This window comes from Schistocerca americana, chromosome 4, assembly GCF_021461395.2.
Source record: "Schistocerca americana isolate TAMUIC-IGC-003095 chromosome 4, iqSchAmer2.1, whole genome shotgun sequence".
In the NCBI taxonomy this organism is placed as follows: domain Eukaryota; kingdom Metazoa; phylum Arthropoda; class Insecta; order Orthoptera; family Acrididae; genus Schistocerca; species Schistocerca americana.
In genome coordinates, this window is record NC_060122.1 from 429732821 (window position 1) to 429755329 (window position 22509).

The following is a 22509-nucleotide window of genomic DNA, read 5'->3' on the forward strand; positions in this document are numbered from 1 at the left end:
AAATGTTATTAGTTTTGATGACATCCGATACACACTTTTGCATGAAAGACAGAATCACAACGTATGTAGACGACATTCTTATTGCAGAAACTAACTGGTCTGAACATAACTTGATTCTTGAACAACTGTTACGAACTTTTTGTGCACAAGGACTCACAGTCAATCTTAGCAAATCGCACTTTGGCAAAACTTCTATAAAATTTCTTGGACATGTAATTTCAGCAGAAGGCATTGCGCCTTACATGGAAAAACTTCAAGCCTTACGTGACATTACTGTTCCTACGACGAAGAAACAACTACGCAGCTTTTTGGGTTTAATTAACTTTTTTCGTAAATTTATTCATTACTCTGCTTTAGACACCCCTAGATTATGTCAATTGACGGGTAAAAACACTATTTGGTCCTGGGATAGCCAAGCACAGTCTGAATTTGTCAATCTGAAACAAGCTTTGTTGAATGCACCACTTTTATCACATCCAGATCTTACTAGCAATTTTTCCATTTCCACCGACAGTTCTAACACCGCTTTACGCGAACACATTTTTCAGAAAATTGAAGAAGACGGTAATACAGTAATTAAAAATATCGCCTTTGTGAGTCGCATTCTGTCACCTGCTGAACGCAATTATTCTGTTACAGAACTTGAAACATTATGTGTTGTATGGGCATTTACGAGATTTAGGCATTTTCTTTATGGAAGACATACGACCGTTTACACAGATCATAGAGCGATACAGTTTTTACTTTCAGCAAAATTTACACATGACAGGTTAAGCAGATGGAAACTTTATTTACGGGAATTTAATTTTACAATTGTTCACATTCTCGGTACACAAAATATTGTAGCAGAGGCACTATCCCGTTCTCTCAGCAACAATCAGCAAGACATCGCAACCAACTTCTGCAAAGCAAATTCTAGCGTCATGTATATTCAACAAGTTGCATTTGAAAATTTCATTTCGTCGTCAATACGAGATATAGCACAAGAGCAGAGCAAAGACAACGTATGGAAAGAAATTAAATACCTTTGGCAAGATAGGAATAATGTTACCGTTAGAAACCATTACACTGTACGCAATAACATTCTATTTCGCCGCCCTCACCCTGACAGCAACAATTGGTTACTATGCATTCCTGACGAGCTTGTTAACAAATTAATTTGGTATACTCATTTAAGTTACGCACATTACGGAGCCAGAAAATGTTTTCTTATACTGAGACAGAATTGTTATTTTGCCAACATGGAGAAACGTATTCGACGAGTTTTAGCGTCATGTAAAATCTGCTAGAAAGCTAAGTCAGACACGACTTCACATATTCCTCCGTTACTTCCCATTGTACCTGTTAAATTGAGACACATGGCCGCTGTAGACATTTTTGGTCCGATTCCCAGAACTAATAGAAGTTTTTGTTACATCTTTGTCGCTGTTGAACTCACTTCGAAATTTGTTACCTTCATTCCATTACGCAAAGCTACTGCTAAATCTGTTTCGAATGCATTTGTAAAACATTTTCTATTTCATGTAGGGCATGTATTGAAAGTAATTTTCGACAATGGACCACAATTTCGATCTGCTATATGGACACGTATGTTACGAGCAAGAAACATTTCTCTGATTTATATATCCAAGTATCACGCTTCTTCGAACCCTTGTGAACGTCTAATGAAAGAAATTGGTAAACTATGTAGAATATACTGCCATAAAAAACATATCGATTGGGATACACACATACTGTCATTCCAGGATGTAATTAACTCGATACCAAATGAATCTACTATGCTATCTCCGACTGTTATATTGAAAAATGTTGAACCACCTAACAAAATTAAAGAATTAGTATCCTTTCCTACATCTCGTCGACTACGACACCATGAAATAATTGACATTGCGCTGAACAACATCAAACGTGCCACAGAGCGCCGGAGAAGACAGCAAAAACAGGTTTGTACACGCCGTGACTTTCACATTGGACAGAAGATATTAGTATGCACACATTATTTATCCAACAGAGGAAAGAGTAGATGCAGTAAATTTGAGCTTCTATACGCGGGTCCATACAGAATTCGCAGCATTCCCTCACCCCAATGTAGTACACGTCGAAACTCTGAGAACCAGAAAAAGTAAAGGCAATCACCATGTCTCCAATATTAAACCCTTTATTCAATGAACATACTTTATGATTTATCACGCTGTAATGCCATTTGCAGATATTTATATGAACACTTACTGATGATTATCATATTTTTTCTTGGCAAGTGCCCGGCAAGGTAAGGTTAGCAGGTCGCTTTTCTTGTCGTTATACATCAGACCGTGCACACTTTTTCAGATAAACTAACATATTTTTATGACCACTTATGCAGTTATATTTATATGAACAATTACTGATGATTATCATATTTTTTCTTGGCAAGTGCCCGGCAAGGTAAGGTTAGCAGGTCGCTTTTCTTGTCGTTACACATCAGACCGTGCACATTTTTCTAGATAAACTTACATATTTTATGACCAATTATGCAATTCTATTTGGTGACATATTAATTTAATCAAATTCTTTCTCCATTAAAGTCTTTAACTCTCGCCTCTATAAACTACACAACATACAAGCTGAACACAAAGAAAGTCAATTCTTGTTGTTATATATCAGACCGTGCACATTTTCCATTTTTCGTGTATGTATGATTGTTTTCCTGTTTTGTTTGTTTGCGCTGCGAAATCTTTAAGATATAACAAACACCAGTTGACTTCAACATTTTTCCTTATGATATCTCAATATCTTGACAATTCTACACTCTTGGCTACTGCATTATGAGACTGTGTGTACATTTTTGCACCTGAACGCTCTCTATGTTTTTGACATAATACGTTTTCTGTCATGCTATGCTGTATGCTTAATTATATCACTAGAAACCAGTTTTTATTTAATGGGTATATGATTTAAGTGCAAGATATTCATCCTTATTCATCATTTTCAGAAAGCAATAACGTGTAAAAGAAATAAATTAAACAAACCACAGTGGATTACTATGAAATGGGAATTTCACCTTCAGAATGAACGAAAGAAAATGGAATACCTTGTGATGAAGAATAAATGGATCAGAATTAACAAGCATTAACATGAATATACTGTACACATTGTATGATAGCAGTCTTAACTAATTTTTTCTTTCAGAATACGAGGCGATTGTTGCAGGCTGACAGAAAGAACTACACATCTTAGTTTTAGTGATGAAATATGCGAGAAATAAGAAACTCTATACTATGAATAGTTGTATGAGTAAATGGTAATATGAATAATGAATAATGAAGTGTCTTTTTTGCAGATGATAATGAATGATGATGAATAGTTATATGAAGAATATGCTAATATGAATAATGAAGTTTTTCTTTGCAGGTGATGATAGTAATGAAGTTTTTATATTTACTGTTAGTTAAGGGATGGTATGTAGTTATTTAAGTATTTGTTGCAGTTCGTTTTGACAGTATGTCTTATGTTGCATGGTATAATGACTGAATGTTTTGGAAAGGACAGCTAGAGTACACAAATATTGAGTACACGTTTCATTACCTGTTAATTCGAAGTTCACTACTTTTCAGCATAATATGCATTTCTTCTTTCAGCTTAATAATCCATTTTTTATTTTTTCGAGGAGAAGCTATTCATGAAATTAATGTGCTATAAGCAGTTAGTTATTAAACCTGTTCTAGTACTTGCATTTTTTTTACCCATTTGTGGGTGTCATTCATGAATGTGATCACATATACTCTGCTTGTTCCATAACCTTACTACAGCTGACTCATGACGAATGATGTTACTAATCCTTATATGCAGCAATAAGTCAAAAGCAAATATTTTCATCCCCCAGCAATTTATTATCGATCCCAACGCAATGCATTGCTAGAACACAAAAAAATGTATTACCAGTCCCAAATAAGGCTACTAGTTTAAGAGATATTTATAGTACTAAATATAATGTAGATTTGTCAGATGTATTGAATCCATTATATCTATGTATTATTGAACCTCAGACCTTGAGTAATAGTTATAGCGTGTTACATTTTAAATATGTCCTATGTCACTTGAATGATGAGTTCTGAGTAATACTGAATGATGTTTTGTAATAATGCATAAATACTATGCCCATAATTTCTGTAAATAATATTTTTGTTATACTCTATAAATGCTATAGCAATAATTAACTCTTATTTTTAATGATGACTTCTGAATAATACTGAATAATGTTTTATAAAACTATATGAATACTTTGTAACTGGCCAATGAATGCCACTGTTTCTTACATTTTAAATTTGTCTTATGTCACTTACATGCTATTATATATGAATACCAGTAGCTTGATGCTACACTCATTAACTCCTGTTTTGAATGATGACTTCTGAACAATGCATAAAAATGTTTAATAACTGGCCAATGAATGCCAATGATTACTATAACTAGATGAATTATGTAAATGGTATGCCATTAATTAACTCTTGCTTTGAATGATCACTTCTGAATAATGCATAAAAATGGTTTGTAACTGGCCAATGAGTGCCAATGATTACTATAACTAGATGAATTATGTAAATGGTATGCCAATAATTAACTCTTGCTTTGAATGATCACTTCTGAATAATGCATAAAAATGGTTTGCAACTGGCCAATGAGTGCCAATGATTACTATAACCAGATGAATTATGTTAATGCTATGCCATTAATTAACTCTTGTTTTGAATAATGTCTTCTGAACAATGCATAAATATGGTTTGTAACTGGCCAATGAGTGTCAATATTCAGTGTAATCAGATGACTTGTGAATAATGTTCTGTAATACTCCATACATAGTACAGAAATATTTAGTAACTAGGCAATGAGTGCCAACAATTACTCAAATCGGTTGATAGACTAATGTAATTCTCAATGATGACTAGTATAAGACTTAATGTCCTTCATCTTCTGACCTAATTACCAGAAATTACTGCAATATCCGTTGTCCCGTCCATCCTCATGATCATGGAGCCCTATATTTGGATTTTGCACTAATTCTACGTTGGTGAGAAAGTATTAATTCTGTAGGAGTGTGGTGTTGACACATCATGCTGTCTACCACCTTGAACGATGGAGATGTTATTATGGTCCCACTGTTTGGTGTACCTAATGTACTACCAAAATGATAACATTGAATATTAATATGACATTTCAGTGTCTTGGCTACACTGATTAATACTTCAGGGAAGAGAACTTCAGATTGTCTCACCTGGTGTTGTGCTTCTGTAGAAAGATATGGACTTTGAGTGCAGCTACGTGCAACCTACTGTGCTACAACCATGATGCAATCCTTCCTTTTCCTTTCCTAGTTCTTGTAAAATGGTAGAGACATATACAGTGCGTGTGCACTTTATGTCATTTATTAATATGTTTTGTACTCATTGAGTATCCTAGTTCTTGTAAAATGGTAAAAAATATATACAGTGCGTGTGCACTTTATGTCATTTGTTAATGTGTTTTGCACTCATTGCGTATACATTTTGTCATCGCTTGAAATGTTCTGTACTCAGTGCATGTGCACTCTGTTTCATTTCATGTTCTGCGCTTATATATATGTATATACTCTGTGACTGTAAACTTACTTAATTAAGTAGGTTCTAGAAAAATTTGTTGGGTCATGGCAAGTCCAATTGGCTCACCATCGCTGCCAAATTTTTGCCCTCCCCCCCCCCCCCCCCCCCCCCCAGTGGAGGGTTATGTAAGAGGTCCGAGCAGATGTAATTTCGATGTATTGCTCATTCGCTGCCTGCGATATGCAAGGTCTCTGACCAGAGAGCAGTGTTGACTTCAGTAGGAACTGTGTAGCTGTAGCAGTATGTTGATGCTAGTCTGGAGTCTGCTCTGGTCTGGTGTATCGTGTTGGCTGGCCCGATCACGGTGCAGCGATGTCGGAGCCTGAGTATTATTGTATAAGGTAAAAAGGAAGCATCCCGCATATGTAGTAATTTTATCTCAAGTCGCATATAAATGTTTTAAAACTCTCGTAATAATAATTTTCCTTATAAAAAGTAAATTTTAACGACCATTCATTTCAATTTAAAGGATTTACTAATTTCTCCTATCCATGATCATCCCAATTATTGCAACAGAAAAATCAGTTGCTTCTTTTCGTAAATGAGAGATATATCGGCCAGCATTGCGCAGGGCTGTGCCGGAAAACTTTATTGTAAGAGCAGATATATCCGGCGACTTTATTGAGGTAAGAATTTTTCCTTTTTTTTATTCAGAATGATCTTTGAGGGCCATTACGCAGCACTGCTGTCGTCCAAAATGTACCAGGTTAAATTCACAGTGAATTATTGAAAAGTCATAAGTGAGTGACAATTTAATTGAGAGGTTAGTTACATTGTTTTATTACCAGGTTACTGAATTTATTTTTTTATTGGTATGTCATACTGAATGTGAACGACATAATTATAATTTTTACTGTTGAGAGGTTTAGGAATTTTTCTGTTTTGAGGTTACGCTAAATGTGAATGAATTTTCAGCTTAGATTAAATGAGAAAGAATTTTGTAGGGAGGTTACAAATGAGAAAGAATTTTGTGGGGAGGTTACACTAAATTAGAGTCATACTCATATTATTATTTATTAAAATTTTTATGGGGAGGTTACAATCTTTTGCATACAGACAACACACGCCGGAGTCTCCACTCCACGTTATTGAAATGGCCACTGGTTCTCACTTTCAGAAAGTATTATCTTCCGGAAAAATGGCCATAACTGTAGTGAGTGTGCCAGATGACCTTGTCAGTTAGGTGCTCTGGTATGCACAGCCTCCACAGCGAGTCATCAGCAATCCCCCTGTGGAACAGTATCCCCATGCGAAGGAGGTAAAACTGCCGAATGTTGGCTTCTCGCCTATCTTTCTATTTGATTTTAAGTTTGACTTGTTGAGGGTCCTTGTCTTGTTGATTTCTGATGACTTTCATGGCCGTGTTTATACCCTCCTCGAATGCAACTTTTCTCATGTAATAGAAGATGACGTGCTACAGACGTGAAATTTAACCGACAGGAAGAAGACGCTGAGGAATGCATATGATTAGTTTTTCAGAGCATTCACACAAGGTTGGCGCCGGTGGCGACACCTAAAACGTGCTGACATGAGGAAAGTTTCCAACCGATTTCTCATACACAAACAGCAGTTGACCGGCGTTGCCTGGTGAAACGTTGTTGTGATGTCTCGTGTAAGGAGGAGAAATCCTTACCATCACGTTTCTGACTTTGATAAAAGTCGGATTGTCGCCTATCGCGATTGCAGTTTATGGTATCGCGACATTGCTGCTCGCGTTGGTCGAGATCCAATGACTGTTAGCAGAATATGGAATCGGTGGGTTCAGGAGGGTAATACGGAATGCCGTGCTGGCTCCCAACGGTCTCGCATCACTAGCAGTAGAGATGACAGGCATTTTATCCGCATGGCTGTAACGGATCGTGCAGCCACGTCTCGATCCCTGAGTCAACAGATGGGGACGTTTGCAAGACAACAAACATCTGCACGAACAGTTCGACGACGTTTGCAGCAGCATGGACTATCAGCTCGGAGACCATTGCTGCGGTTACCCTTGACGCTGCATCACAGACAGGAGCGCCTGCGATCGTGTACTCAACGACGAACCTGGGTGCACGAATGGCAAAACGTCATTTTTTTCGGATGACACCAGGTTCTGTTTGCAGCATCATGATGGTCTCATCCGTGTTTGGCGACATCGCGGTGAACGCACCTTGGAAGCGTGTATTCGTCATCGCCATACTGGCGTATCACCCTGCGTGATGGTATGAGTTGCCACTGGTTACACGTCTCGGTCATCTCTTGTTCACACTGATAGCACTTTGAACAGTGGACGTTACATTTCAGATGTGTTACGACCCGTGGCTCTATCCTTCATTCGATCCCTGCGAAACCCTACATTTCAGCAGTATAATGCACGACCGCATGTTGCAGGTCCTGTACAGGCGTTTCTGGATACAGAAAATATTCGACTGCTGCCCTGATCAGCACATTCTCCAGATCTCTCACCAACTGAAAACGTCTGGTCAATGGTGGCCGAGCAACTGGCTCGTCACAATACGCCAGTCACTACTCTTGATGAACTGTGGTATCGTGTTGAAGCTGCATGGGCAGCTGTACCTGTACACTCCACCCAAGGTCTGTTTGACTCAATGCCCAGGCGTATCAAGGCCGTTATTACGGCAAGAGGTGTTAGTTCTAGGTACTGATTTCTCAGGATCTATGCACCCAAATTGCGTGAAAATGTAATCACATGTCAGTTCTAGTATAATATATTTGCACAATGAATACCCGTTTATCATCTGCATTTCTTCTTGGTGCAGCAATTTTAATTGCCAGTAGTGTATTTAGCAAATGGGAGAATGCAACAGGGTGTCAGCAATCGTGTTGGCGCTCCCCTTAATGTGGATAGTATCAAACTGGTGTCCTTGTAGTAAGAGTACCCATCGTGTCAGTCTCCTGTTGTTACTTTCATCATAAGCAAGAATTCAGGGGGCTTATGTTCGGTATATACCCTAGTCTTGCGGCCATACAGGAAGTATCGGAATTTCTGAAATGCCCACGCAACGGCGAGTGCCTCCAATTCGATAATAGAATAACTATTTTCGCTCTTTGTGGTTCAAATGGCTCTGAGCACTGTGGGACTTAACTTCTTAGGTCATCAGTCCCCTAGAACTTAGAACTACTTAAACCTAACTAACATAAGGACATCACACACATCCATGCCCGAGGCAGGATTCGAACCTGCGACCGTAGCGGTCGCGCGGTTCCAGACTGAAGCGCCTAGAACCGCTCGGCCACTCCCGCCTGCTCACTCTTTGTGGGTACACGGCTGCTGAAATCAGTTGTCTTCCAAAGGAGATTTCCGCTGTCCATATACTGCTGAAAAATCATGAAGCCTAATTCTGTAAGCGAAGAGTTCGATCATCATACAGAAATCTTCATTCAGGTTGGGGCGTGACAGGATGGGCGCTTTCACTAGCGCAGTCTTTAGATCTGCGAACTCCATTCCTGCCGCATCATCCCAATGCCAGGCTGTATAAAAACCCGTTAGCTTGTTAAGACGCGGACTACCCAGAGTTTTAGTGTGCAAGTGCTTTTTACTGTCACACCGTGATCTTTAAAAGTGCGGAGAAGTTCCTGAAGCACGAAATTGTGCTCTTCCCAGTCTTTTCATCTATCAAGTCATCGACGTGTTTCGTTAATCTTCCCTGGAGAAAATCGCTTAGAATTTCATGACGACCTCTAATAAAGGCAGCAGAGGAAACGTTCAGACCGATTGGCAGCCTCTTGAATTGGTAACATTTTCCAAATGCTAAGAACACTGTGTACTGCCTGCATTCCGGATGTAGTTCTATCTGCCAGAAGCTGGTGCGGAAGTCGATTGATGTAAATATTGAAACTTCATGGAAATTTTGTAAAAAGTTTTTCCAGTTTCTTTGATTTATCTGTTTCTGTGTTAATTTGTCGATAATTTAGCAGTAGTCGAATCGACCTGTCTTTTCTATACCGCTTTGATTGGGTTGTTATATGTTGACCTGACTGGCTCTGTTACCCCGTCGGTGAACACTCGTGAAATTTCGATAGGCACTCTCTCCCGGAAAACGTGTGGTATGACAAAGGCGCGATAAATTTAGAGTGTGGCTTGACTTCAAATTTATAAGCGAAGTTCTTGATGGTGCCAGGCTTTGGCATGAAGACTTTCGTTGAAAGGTCTCTGTTGGATTCCTTTCATGTTAATTTCTTAAATCTGTTGTCATTTATGGCATACATTCCACTTCTAAATTTACTATGGTGTTTCTGACTATCTGGGAGGAGCCTGAGCAGTGAAACGTGTTACTTTTACATATAAACAAGAACGATCTGTCACACTACTACACTTTAAAACACAGTTTACATGTAGTTCATGTCACACAGTCTCATACGGAGCCTACATCCGCTTTCTTTTATATACTGTATATGATAAGATACTGTCATCCCCCTTCCCTTCTGTGTGAAAGAATGAATGAGCAAAGGTATTTCTAGTTGCATGCTTGATGGTAGCAGACAAGCCTGTCGGCTAGAGAACAGTAGGACCAACGTCGGAACAGGTAGCTACGCTTTCTAGAAGCAAAGAGGTTTCTATTCTTAGTATGGTCCTGTCTGTCCCTTGTCATGTTGGTATAGGAAGCTGCCTCTCTGGTCACTTCCGTTTGTATCTGTTAAGCACGCTCGGTAGGAGCCCAGGTCAGTCTGTCTGCGGTGGAGCGTCTGAAGTGGTAAGATCTCCGGCTAAGCGCATGTCTGCTAAGTCTGTAGCACAATGGATTTCTTAAGTTCAGCCTAACTGAAAATTTAATCACCTTTATTTCAGGTTTATCTCTAAAACATCTAATGTTATCTTAAATTGCAACACAGTGTATTTAGAGTGTGAAGTTCAGAATATCTTTGTCACTACTTTGTGAGTAAAGTGGAACCACGTGTTGATCAGTAACTCTAACTAAGATCATCAATCTTAAATGCGAATGTGCGTGAGATTATAACGTCTCGTCTTGACAATATTTTTCAATATAGCAACTTTTCTTTATGTTCAACCCACGTGGGCTGTACTTTGTGAGACCAGTACCACGTGCTTATACAATTGTTTGACCCATCAGGTTAATAGTAAGACGATAGTAACCAGTTTGCGGTTTTTCTTTAGTAAATTACTTTTCGATCTAATTTATTTTAATTATCAAAATTAATGTGGAGTTACACTCTTTATGTAAACCAAGTTGAACACGTGAAGCATGTGGTGTAATCATAAAAGTAGTCCTCAGCTATTCTTTTCGGGAAGATTTCACAGAGAGTTAGTATGAATTTAGTATACCAGTGTGTGGTAATTACATGACGGACAGGATTGTGCTACGAGCGTAACTTCTTTGGGTGAAAATTGAATCAGTTGGTTGTGGTTAATTTCCTCTTGGATATGTTATTTTATGAATGCAGTGTTGTATGCAGTCTGCCAATCATGGCTCCATATTTGATGTGTTCCGTAAGATTACAAACTCACATTTTCACAATCCTAAATAAGGCACCAGTTCAGTTATGAATCAAGTTTAATATGCTGAAATTTCAATGATCAATGTTAAAATAAATTTCCAAATATAAACTGATTTATTTCTTTTTATTTAAATTCTCTTTATATATATATATATATATATATATATATATATATATATATATATATATATATCACCGGTTGTCGTATGACGATTAAAAGGCTATAATTAATGTTAGTCTGGTTGGTAAGCTAGACTGGATACCTGGTGAAACAGTTGCTCAACAATGCAAGGTTAACTTCCCCAGACAGCTCACAGCTTTTAACCCACTTTTATGGTCTTGAATATCAGCACCGCTTACACCACAAATTAATGCAACAATATTACATCGTGTTTTTCATCAGAATATGTTGGAATTGTTGTTTGTCTTTCTCCCGTACATTTTGCGCAAACGCCACTTTTTCATTTATGACCTCCTGTATCTGCTCTGTCCAGGCTTCGTGTTCAAGAAAATTGTCTCCGCTATCGTTAGGTGATTGTTCAATGTTGGTTATTATTTATATAGCACAGTTTCAAGGTATCACCAGGAAGTTGCGCTTTGATAGCTTATTCATCAAAACGTATTACTATTTCGCCATCTTTGTTTAGTGTAACTAAGCCTCGTCCAAAATCAATAATTGCTTGAGGGTCTTTGAGGAAATTCATGCCAATTACCATTGGAACTTAGCGTTTGATAGCACCAGAAAATTATATTCCAGGTGGTGACTTCGGCATACGAACTCCAGCCGAGTTTGGAGCCACACTTCCGTGCTCCTACCCGTAAATGGCGCCTTTAATTTTAGCCTTCCGCATTGCTAGTGTGGGCCAAGTGTTGCCCGCGCTACACATACGGAATGCATTCTCAGAGATAGCTGTGACGCGGCTGCCGCTGTTCACAATTGCGCGCAAATCCATGGATCCTACGTTTATGAATATCACCTGCTGTAGATCGTCCCTGAACGTTTCGCCTTTCTCGTCTGCGAGTACATCTCGTATGTCTTCTATCCAATGCGATTAACTCCGGTACTTGTGTGTCTGTTATTGGGTTCGTAACGAGACGACATCGCACGCCTTTGGCGTTAACTATGGTTAGAACTATTGTTCTGCGAGCCATTAGATGGGCTTGGATCGCGTAATTCAACTTATTCGCTGTTGCAGTCAATGTACCGCTGGCCATTGCTCATCGTCACGTCGGTTGCTATTAAATCTGTTGTTAATTTAATGGCCTCGGTTGTGTTGCTGCTTGTTGTTCCTTACGTTATTTTGATTAATACGCTGTTGCCTGCTCTGATGTTCACGCTGTCCGTTATTTCCGCGCGACTGGAAATAGTCATTTGATCGTATGTTGCCCTGAGTTTTGCGTCTCTGTAGGACTAGCTCTACATCGCGCGTTAGAGTTTTGAATGTTTCGATACTCCCATTACACCGCCCAGTTAACGCTTGTTGGTACGGGTAGGGGAGTTTCGAGTTGCAAATGCGCACCATCCCCTCATCTGAGTAAGGTGTGTCCAGATATTGGTTCTTGCTCATCAGTGCATCGACAGCGGGGTTTTATAGCCAGACGCCTCTACGCTAAGACACACCATTATTTCATGTTTTGCGTCTCACGGGACCAATAAGTTGCCATGAACGCGTTTTTAAATTCCTAATGGGTATTGCAGCGCGCCGCGATGTTGCGCATCTTGTGGGCCATCCCGTTGTCCAAATAGGAATTCTAATTTTGCGCTTAGTGACCACGAGGACGGGAATGCTCCTGCAAATTGGCCGTACAATGCCTTGGGGTGAAGTGAGCCTCCCTCCTTGAATGTCTGAAATTTCAGTGCTCTCAAATAATGTTCATAGTCGAAAGATAAGTCGACTCCCTCTCCTGAATATGTCGGCGATTGTGCGCTTAGAATTTCGTCGATCTGAAGGTTGGCACTGTGCGTATTTAGACTGCTACCCTTGCTGTAGTCGCCTGTAGCCTCGTGTGTTTGCCTGCAGTGTGATGGCGACGGAGCACTCGACGCTGGCCTGTGCACAATGTGCAAGAATGCTTGCACTTCTATGCAGGCAGCTAGCGGGTCCTGTCCAAGAGGTGTGTTGGTATTGATTGCCTCGTGGTTATTTACACTGGGCGTACGAGAGACAGTTGCTTGCTCAAGAGCTGTAAGCCGCGAGTCAGTATTCGCGAGTTTAGTTGATGTTTGCTCGTCTATTTTCGGAATGTTCTGCGTGTTCTGTTGTACCGTTAGGAGTTGCTATTTTTGCGAGCTGATTCATGTGTTGTTCAGTAGCATGTTGCCCGACTCTCCAACCTTTGGTATTGCCTGCGACGCTTTGGTCGCGGTCCTAATTGCTTGTTTAGCGCGGTTACTTGCGACCTGAGCCGTCTTTTTCGTGATTGCCGCTTCTGATTGCGTCAAACGTTTTTTTTTCGCGGCAATCACGGTATTTTAAACTTCCAGCAACTTGTCTTCCAGTACCGTGATCTGAGCTACAAGTTTTTGGTGTTGCTCTTCCGTAACGTCTATTATTTGCTTACTTAATACTTTCGTAATTTCTTCCCGTTTCTTACAGTTTTGTTCTACTGCCGTCAGAAAGGCGAGTATGGAATCTCGTGGAAGCTCACATTCCCTGTCTGTGACGGGAGAACGTACACGGGATTCTGGTGCACTATTGAGCTGGCACCTACTGACCGCACGATGTGGCGTGGATAACTGCTCGTGATTAGTTACGAGCTTATTTACGACTTGTCTACACTGACTGCCATCAAAATGTCGGCCATTCCTTTGGAATGTGCATTTGCTCTTGCTGCCTAATTCGTCTGAGCGCGAGTTACCTTTGCGTGGACCTCATATTTCATCATTGATCGTCACGCGATTACTGTCAAAGTTTTCGATTTGGATGTCGTCGTAAGGTAGGCCGGATAATTTTTCGCTGGTGAACTCTGTGTCATCGCCCAACAAATCCTCGTCTCTGCCCTCAAGCTACTCCATTGTATAAGACGTCGAATTACAACAATTTGCTATTAGTAATTGCGCCTGACTCCTCGTTAACATTCAGGAAAGGATGGCATAACCTGACCTGACCGTAATGTACAAATTGTACTGCTATACCATCACTTAAATATTCACATAAAGTTGGATATACACCTAACAGTACACTAAGTATAAAATTGGTACAGAAATTACGACGCTGTTACAACGCTGTTGTGCCGTCAAAACTGAATCATAGACGCGGCGCAGAAGCCGCGAAACCCCTAATTACCGTGGAAACCAATTGCTAAAGAAACAAAACACATATATATTTTTAAATATGCGCAAGCAGATTAATACTACTGCGATTCAAGGCCAGCCAACATTTACGGAACAAACCGCACTGGATTGGTTGATGGGGCAAAAATTTAAAACCTAGAAAATTCCGGATTAAAAATTATTATCGGAAGATACGGAAGGGACGTTTCAGGAGCAGGGTCGCCAATTATGGGAACCGGCCACGGACTCGCCACAAGACAGTTACAATTTAATATGAAAATGATTGCAATTTAGACTTGGAATTGTAAAAAAAAAGTGAAATGATTGTATGGCATTGTTGGTCAGGAGGCCCCATCCGAGGAAGTTCGGCCGACGAGTGCAATTTTAATTTCAGTCGACGCCACGTTGGACGACTTGAGTGCCGGTGATGATGAAATGATGATGGGGACAACATAACACCCAGTCCACGAGCGTCGAAAATCTCCAACCTGGCTGAGAATCGAACACATGGGAGGCAAGCACATTACCACTCATCTAAGCAGGGGGACTTAAAACTCGAAGAATTAACCCAAGGGAGGAGCATATTTTATTGCACAACATCCTATCTGACATTGCTATGTTCACCCTGCTATGCAACTAACTTGAGTGTGACCAGTTTCCTCACATAAGATTATGTAAATCTTTACCTTTTCTTTATAACCCTCCAAAGGTAATTATTGGTAGGAGCCAAAGAACGGATATTCTGAACAGATAAGTGCTGTGAGAACCAGAATAATTATTGAATTTATTTATTTCAACAGAGACAAAGCAATTAGATAGTTATTAAAAGTTTTCCCTAAGTGGTACGAAGAGATCAGTTACAATCTACACAGTAAATTTTGAAATAGCTTCTGTGACGCCTGGCATTCTCCCTATACAGATGTAACGCACAAAATTCTATGTGCATCCTGTCAAAAGTCTATAAAAATGCACGTTAAGTGGCCATCACGAATGGTGTGAACTGGTAATCAAATGTCGTGAGTTCTATCGCTCTAGCAAGATGGAGCAAAGTTGATCAAAGTACGCCGGTGATGCGTGTATTTTCTAGTAATAACTGCAGCTCTTCCGGGTGTTGCCGTCCACAGCCTGCATTGCTCAATGGGTTACTATGTAGATGACGGACAGAGCTGCAACTGCGACAATGGCGATCGCAGTAAACATGTTCAAAAATGGCTGTAAGCACTATGGGACTTTACTTATGAGGTCATCAGTCCCCTAGAACTTAGAACTACTTAAACCTAACTAACCTAAGGACATCACACACATCCATGGCCGAGGCAGGATTCGAACCTGCGATCATAGCGGTCGCGCGGTTCCAGACTGTAGCCCCTAGAAGCGCTCAGCCACACCGGCCGGCAACGTGACGTGTTCCTAGGTTCAAGTACTGTCTCCGTACTCTGTAGCGGGCGTCTCCCAGTCTTTGTGCAGAATGAAATTTTCCGATCCGGTGGTGGCTGGCGTGTGAAACTGGAACTCCAATCTTGTTCTCACGTGTTCTGTGTTGCGACAGCGCCCAGTGCTGATTGCAACCTTCATAGCGAATTGATCAGCCATTTTGCTGCATTCCTTCAGAAGCCAGCTCTCTGTGAGGCCTGGGAATGCATCATCATCAGTTCCGCCTTAAATGTGCCCCCTTGTCCTCAGTGCCTGCTGGTGAAGTATTACACAACTCCTTAGCCTGCCTGTTAAGCTCTTGTTACAGAAGATGGAGAATCGTGGCGATGTAGTTCGTTTACCCTCACTCGGTCCGTCGCACACACTTCCTACTCGTATTTATAAAAAAAGAGGTATCCACTTCTTAATAATTATAAAATACATTGCACATTACTCGCAAACTTTCGGGATTTGTAGGTATGTGACTCCTTTATTAGTTGTGCCCCAGCTTGTCAAATCTGTCAACTATCTTTACTAACAACTGCCCTTAATAAATCATTACTTGGGATACACAAATTAACATGTAAGGATCAACTACATGCAAACAACACAGTAAGAACATAAATTAGATTGAACGGGATGACAATGTCACAAATCAACACCCAAAAAAATAAGAAAAAATTACACTAGACATTTAGAATTAAGGCATATAAAAAAGAAAAATATACACTATGCAGAAATTTGTAGAATTCTAGGATGTCCACCTGAGCCACATCTTAATTCCTCCATGATATATAGGCAAACAGGTTCATCACCATCTTCAGGTTGTACCTGATGACTGCTTGTCCACTGTTGTTGGCGCCCTGCACACTCTGGGCTTTACCCACTCCATCACTGCACTTCTATCACTGACCATGCGGTCAATATCCACCACAGTGCCTGCGAGGACATCGAGAGTGTGCAGGAAGCCAACAACAGCGCAGCAGCATTCATGAGGGATTACCTGAAGCTGGCAAAGAGTCTGCTTTCCGATATATCGTGGAGGAATTACGAAACGACTCAGGTGTACACCTGAGAATTCTACAACTTAGAAACACGCCAGGCAACCATTGGTTTGCAATGTGCAGTTTTAATATTGAGGACACACGTTGTTACATTATCATTGACTAAGTCCGAAAGGATAGGATGGGTAACAATAAAACATTATAAAGAATAGTGTACCACATTCCTCCTCAGTACATTTAATTGAGACAATCTCAGTAAATACAAAGAGAAAATCATTGCCTTCAATTCCACCACACCAACTGCAATCATCAGTTGTAAGGTGCACATCACACATCTTTGGAGACCACCACTTCATAACTATACATTACAGTGTCAGCTGTACAAGCCATACAAATTGATTCGAATGTCAAATCAAAAAGATAAAACTCATGTGTGTATGTGTGTACCAAAGTTCTCAGAATCTATTCTTACATTTTAACATTCAAAATAAACCTAACATGCCAAAATCTAGTTTCCTTTCACTGCTTCAAAAAATGAAAATATTTTCACTGACGATCACATGGTGGTCTTAGTGTGTCAATGCACCACAACAGTAAACCAGTAAGATCTATTGTGGGTGTTGCGCTGATCGTCATCGCTACCATCGTCCAAGTCTACACATCTTAAAGCAACAATAAAGCATGGGTGCATCAGATTTATGTTAAGCATAAGAAACAAAAATGATGGAAATTAAATAGCAATGCATTAGCAGGACATGCATTATAATCCATCTGAATGTTAAGTCCCATGCTATCATATGCAGCTCCTCTTGGCCCCGTGCTTCATGGTGCATCAGCATATGGATCACATGCTTATAAATTTATGCACTCAACATCCCTACCAACTACCCCATGGTCCACATCACACGCACATGCACACGCATAAACACACACACACACACACACACACACACACACACACACACACACAGGAAGAGAAAGAGAGAGAGAGAGAGAGAGAGAAATTACAATTTAAATACAATAAAGACACATTATAACATAATTGGTTCAACATATGATATTCGCAAAAAACTGAGCGTTCTTATTATTAATCACCTGCATCCAGATGAGGCATCCCTATCTTTCCTATATCACTTTGACACATGGAAAAACTCGCAGTCTTCTGACACAACTGACTGACTTCTGTAACCATTTCTGCCATGGACGGAACAGCATTAAATAACATTATTTTTAGCTACTGGTGGGGAGGCGTTTCTATAGTTTCACTGCGCACCACAAAGTGCCACAGTATGACTTGTTTCGTATTCTCCACTCCATATGAACTTCCCTGTTGTTGTGAGAGCTTCCTCTGAAGCCTTTGTTTTTGTCTTGGCACACTTATCGTCTCGTGGTTAGATTGCAGTCTCACACTTCATACTGTGAAGTTTTTTTCGGCATGTGACTTTCATATTCACATGAGTGGTGTGGCGTGTCATATACTAATCAGCAATCCTCTAAGCTTATAAGTACTCGTGCAAGCCTCTCTAACCAACTGGCAGTAGCAACATGTCTCTCAGATAAACGGTTAGGTGCCTCTAACAATCATCATGATCCATGGTCAGCAATCTGACCTCATCTGGAACCCTTGACCATTTGATAAATTGCCTTTTAGCTCTTGTGGCCCATCTATAAAAACCCTCTTGTTCTCCTTACACTTTACTAAACTAAAGGCACCCTTTGTGCCCTTTGCACTCGATGCAGCTAGATCTTTAAACAAATTAACAACAGATTTCACAGTCTGGTCCAGTACATGACCACAGCTCTGCAAGAGAGTAATCACTATTGATCATAAATGATGAATGCACGCTCTACATAAGGAATAAAGTGTACGTGCATTGCACTATACCTTTCTTCCTCCGTTAACTATTGCTTTCAGTGGAAAGTTACTTCTTCTGTCGCTTAACGACTCTTCTTCTTCACCCCAAATGCGGGAATTAGTGAAATTTCTTTTACAGGTATCTTAGCTAATTTGCTGCAGCTGTCAACCAGTTTTCAAAAAAAGGTGGCCAAAAGTGCTGTCACTTTCCACCAGAACTCAGACATACCCTAGTCTCAATTTCTTACATGTGTACCTCGGTGAGGGGACGCCGACTCTCTGCCTTTTCGTGCAACTCCAGGTCATTACAATACCGATCAATGACGTCTTATGTTGTGATTGCCAGTATCGTACATCGCTTATCTGATGTCCCTTCTCTAGTGAGGCGTCCCCTGGGAACAATCTTCCCTTTGGTCATGTACTTCAACAATCTCACGCACCTCTGCTTGAGGTGAGGCCAGAGGCAGCAGACATACAGTTCTCTCATGCACTCCCTCATTACCCATTGCTTGTACACAACTGACACGGCATCCATGGTCTTGGTGCTTCGTCCTGGCCTTGATCTCTCAGGTGTGGATCACGGCATCTGTCCCCTCTTCTTCAGTTATTATTGTGCCAATTCGGCACATGTGCACCAATGGGCGACATTTCTTGATTCTGTTCGTCCGCTGTGTCGTCCAAGGACCTTAAAATACACCGACGTATAAAAGTCATGGTATAGCGATATGCACATATATAGATGGTGGTAGTACCATGTACACGAGGTATAAAAGGACACTGTATTGGCGGTCCTAGCATATGTACTCAGGTGATTTGTGTGAAAAGGTTTCAGACGTGGTTATGGATGCACAACGGGAAATAACAGACTGTACACGGAATGGTAGCTGGAGCTAGACGCATGGGACATTCCATTTCGGTAATCGTTGGGGAATTCAGTATTCCGAGATCCACAGTATCGAGGATGTACAGAGAATAGCAACTTTCAGGCATTACCTCTGACCACAGACAACACGGCGTTCACCTATATACCGAGAGCAGGGATGTTTGCTTAGAATTGTCGGTGCTAACAGACAAGCAAAACTGCGTGAAAAAACCACATAAATGAATGTGAGACGTGCGGCGAAATTTGGCGTTAATGTGACATGGCAGCAGAGACCGACTCGAATGCTTTTGCTAACACCGCAACATAGCGCCTCTCCTGAATTTGTGTCCATGTCAGTTGGACCGTACACGACTGGACAACCGTGGCCCAGTCAGATGAGTCCAATTTCAGTCGGTAAGAGCTGATGTTAGAGTTCGAATGTGGTGCAGACCCTACGAAACCATGAACTCAATTTGTAAACAAGGCACTTCGCAAGATAGTGGTGGCTCCATAATAGTGTGGGCTGTGTTTATATGGAATGGACTGGGTCCTCTCGCCCATATGAATAGATCATTGACTGGTTGACTGTAAATGGTTATGTTCGGCTACTGGGAGGCCATTTTCAGTCATTTATGGACTTCATTTACCCAAACAACGATGGAATTTTTATGGATGACAAAGTGCCATGTCACCACGCCACAGTTATTCGCGATTGGTTTCAAGAACATTCTGGAAAATTCAAGCAAATGGTTGGCATACATATCGAACATTTATAGGACATAATCGATTGGTCGGTTCGTGCAATTTCCGACTTGTGTCCACGCGGTGCCGAGTTGCTGCACTACGCCACCAAAAAGGAGGTCTTACGCGACATTAGGAGGCATCCCATGAGTTTGTTCACCTCTTTGTGCAAAGGAACTGTTCTCTCGACAATGATCTGATGAATGCACGCTCTACATAAGGAATAAAGCGTACGTGCATTGCACTATACCATTCTTCCTCCGTCATTTTGTCGTCCAGGTATCCAACAAGAATGATAAGCTGGGTAGTGCTGGGTAATGTACGTTGCCATACAGTGGCGCATACCGTCCCCGAGATGTGCTCATCTTCACTGTCACCTGTGCGGTCAAGTTCCAAATGACGCCAGAAACTTGGTGCAGAAGTATCCGTCAGTGCTGCTCTCACAAATTTTTACATCAAACCAGCCAGCTCCCTCCGCATTAAGTGTCTACCATGGAACAAGTAGCGCAAAATCCACCACTCCGTTCACATGCAGCTGCCTTAAGGTGGATGCGATGTGTTCGATTGAACCTAGGCAATGGTATGTCCACACCCTTCATCTGCAACATACCATGCACACCTGTCAGTGTGACCTGCGTCTTGCTCGAAAAGAGACACTGTTGTCTGCATCTGGAAGGACGATTCTGTCCGTTATGCATGCGTGCAGAGATATCCACCATTTCTGAGGTTACCCACGTTACCATGGTGGTAACCTTCTAATCACATGCGTTTCTCACCTCATCCAGACTGTCGACACTCTCCGCCCATATCTTTATAATCTCAGTACCCAAGTAGGGCCCAATTGCTGCGATATGGCAATCGTTTGCTTGCAGAATTTCGGCATGGCTTCTAGTCTTGCGGATTGTGCTTTGTTTTCCTGACTCATCAGAGCAAGTTACTCCATATTTTTCTGGGTTCGTCTATTTCATCTCAGCCAGCTACACTGCTGTGGTGGCTAGCTGGGTCATGTTGTTTGATAACTGTGCTGTGGCATTTTCTAGCATCACGAGTGTACTATCCAGTGTACTCTGACATTGTATACTCTCCAGGGAAGTGCCCTGTGCCTCCTTGTTCGATTACGAGCTTTCCTTGATCGACCTGTCGGCCATGATGCCTATCAATTTTCCAGGCCACAATTGTAGAGAAACTTCGATCACAAGTCAGAAGTACTTCACAGACCATAGCGACCCAAACAAAGCAACATTGATGTCAATGCTTTTATCAGCAGATGGAACAATGGAAACATCAAGCAGAACACTAAAACAGCAACATACTTCACCTTCTAAAACTGCATCTCGAAGTACATGGAATGATACAGTAACAGACACTGACTACCGCAACTAAATCTACATTAGTAGTGTGACACTGCCAATTCTGGCTAGTAAGTCCCTGACATCAGCACTTTCATATTACAGCTGAGACAATTGCCGGGAATCACGACATTAGCAGCATCATCGCATCCAGCCATGTGCCAAGGCCACGTAGGGGAGGGGTGCGAGGGCCTCTATGCCTTCATGCCCCTGCATCCTCCCCCCCTCCCCCCCATGGCAGCCAATGGCGTGCAATTGGCATGTGTGTTGTCAGCATGAAAATTTTCTAGACCAATGTTCATAGTAGAAAGCAAGAAAGATCCAATAGTTACAGCTAATCAAGTACATCAGTTCTCACAGAAACAATATAGTGGATTCACCTTTTAAGAAGTCACTGAGCGCTAGTGATTTTCGAGATGTGCTGCCTTCAATTAAAACACCAGCTTCTTCTACATCTCTACTTTCCACATCTCTACTTTGAACTACAAAACTCCTGACTAGCTATCACAACAGGGCCTTCTGCCATGATTATATGATAGCGGAACAAACACTGGTAGCAGCTACTTCTGTAAAATATCTGGGAGTATGCGTACGGAACGATTTGAAGTGGAATGATCATATAAAACTAATTGTTGGTAAGGCGGGTACCAGGTTGAGATTCATTGGGAGAGTGCTTAGAAAATGTAGTCCATCAACGAAGGAGGTGGCTTACAAAACACTCGTTCGACCTATACTTGAGTATTGCTCATCAGTGTGGGATCCGTACCAGGTCGGGTTGACGGAGGAGATAGAGAAGATCCAAAGAAGAGCGGCGCGTTTCGTCACTGGGTTATTTGGTAACCGTGATAGCGTTACGGAGATGTTTAATAAACTCAATTGGCAGACTCTGCAAGAGAGGCGCTCTGCATCGCGGTGTAGCTTGCTCGCCAGGTTTCGAGA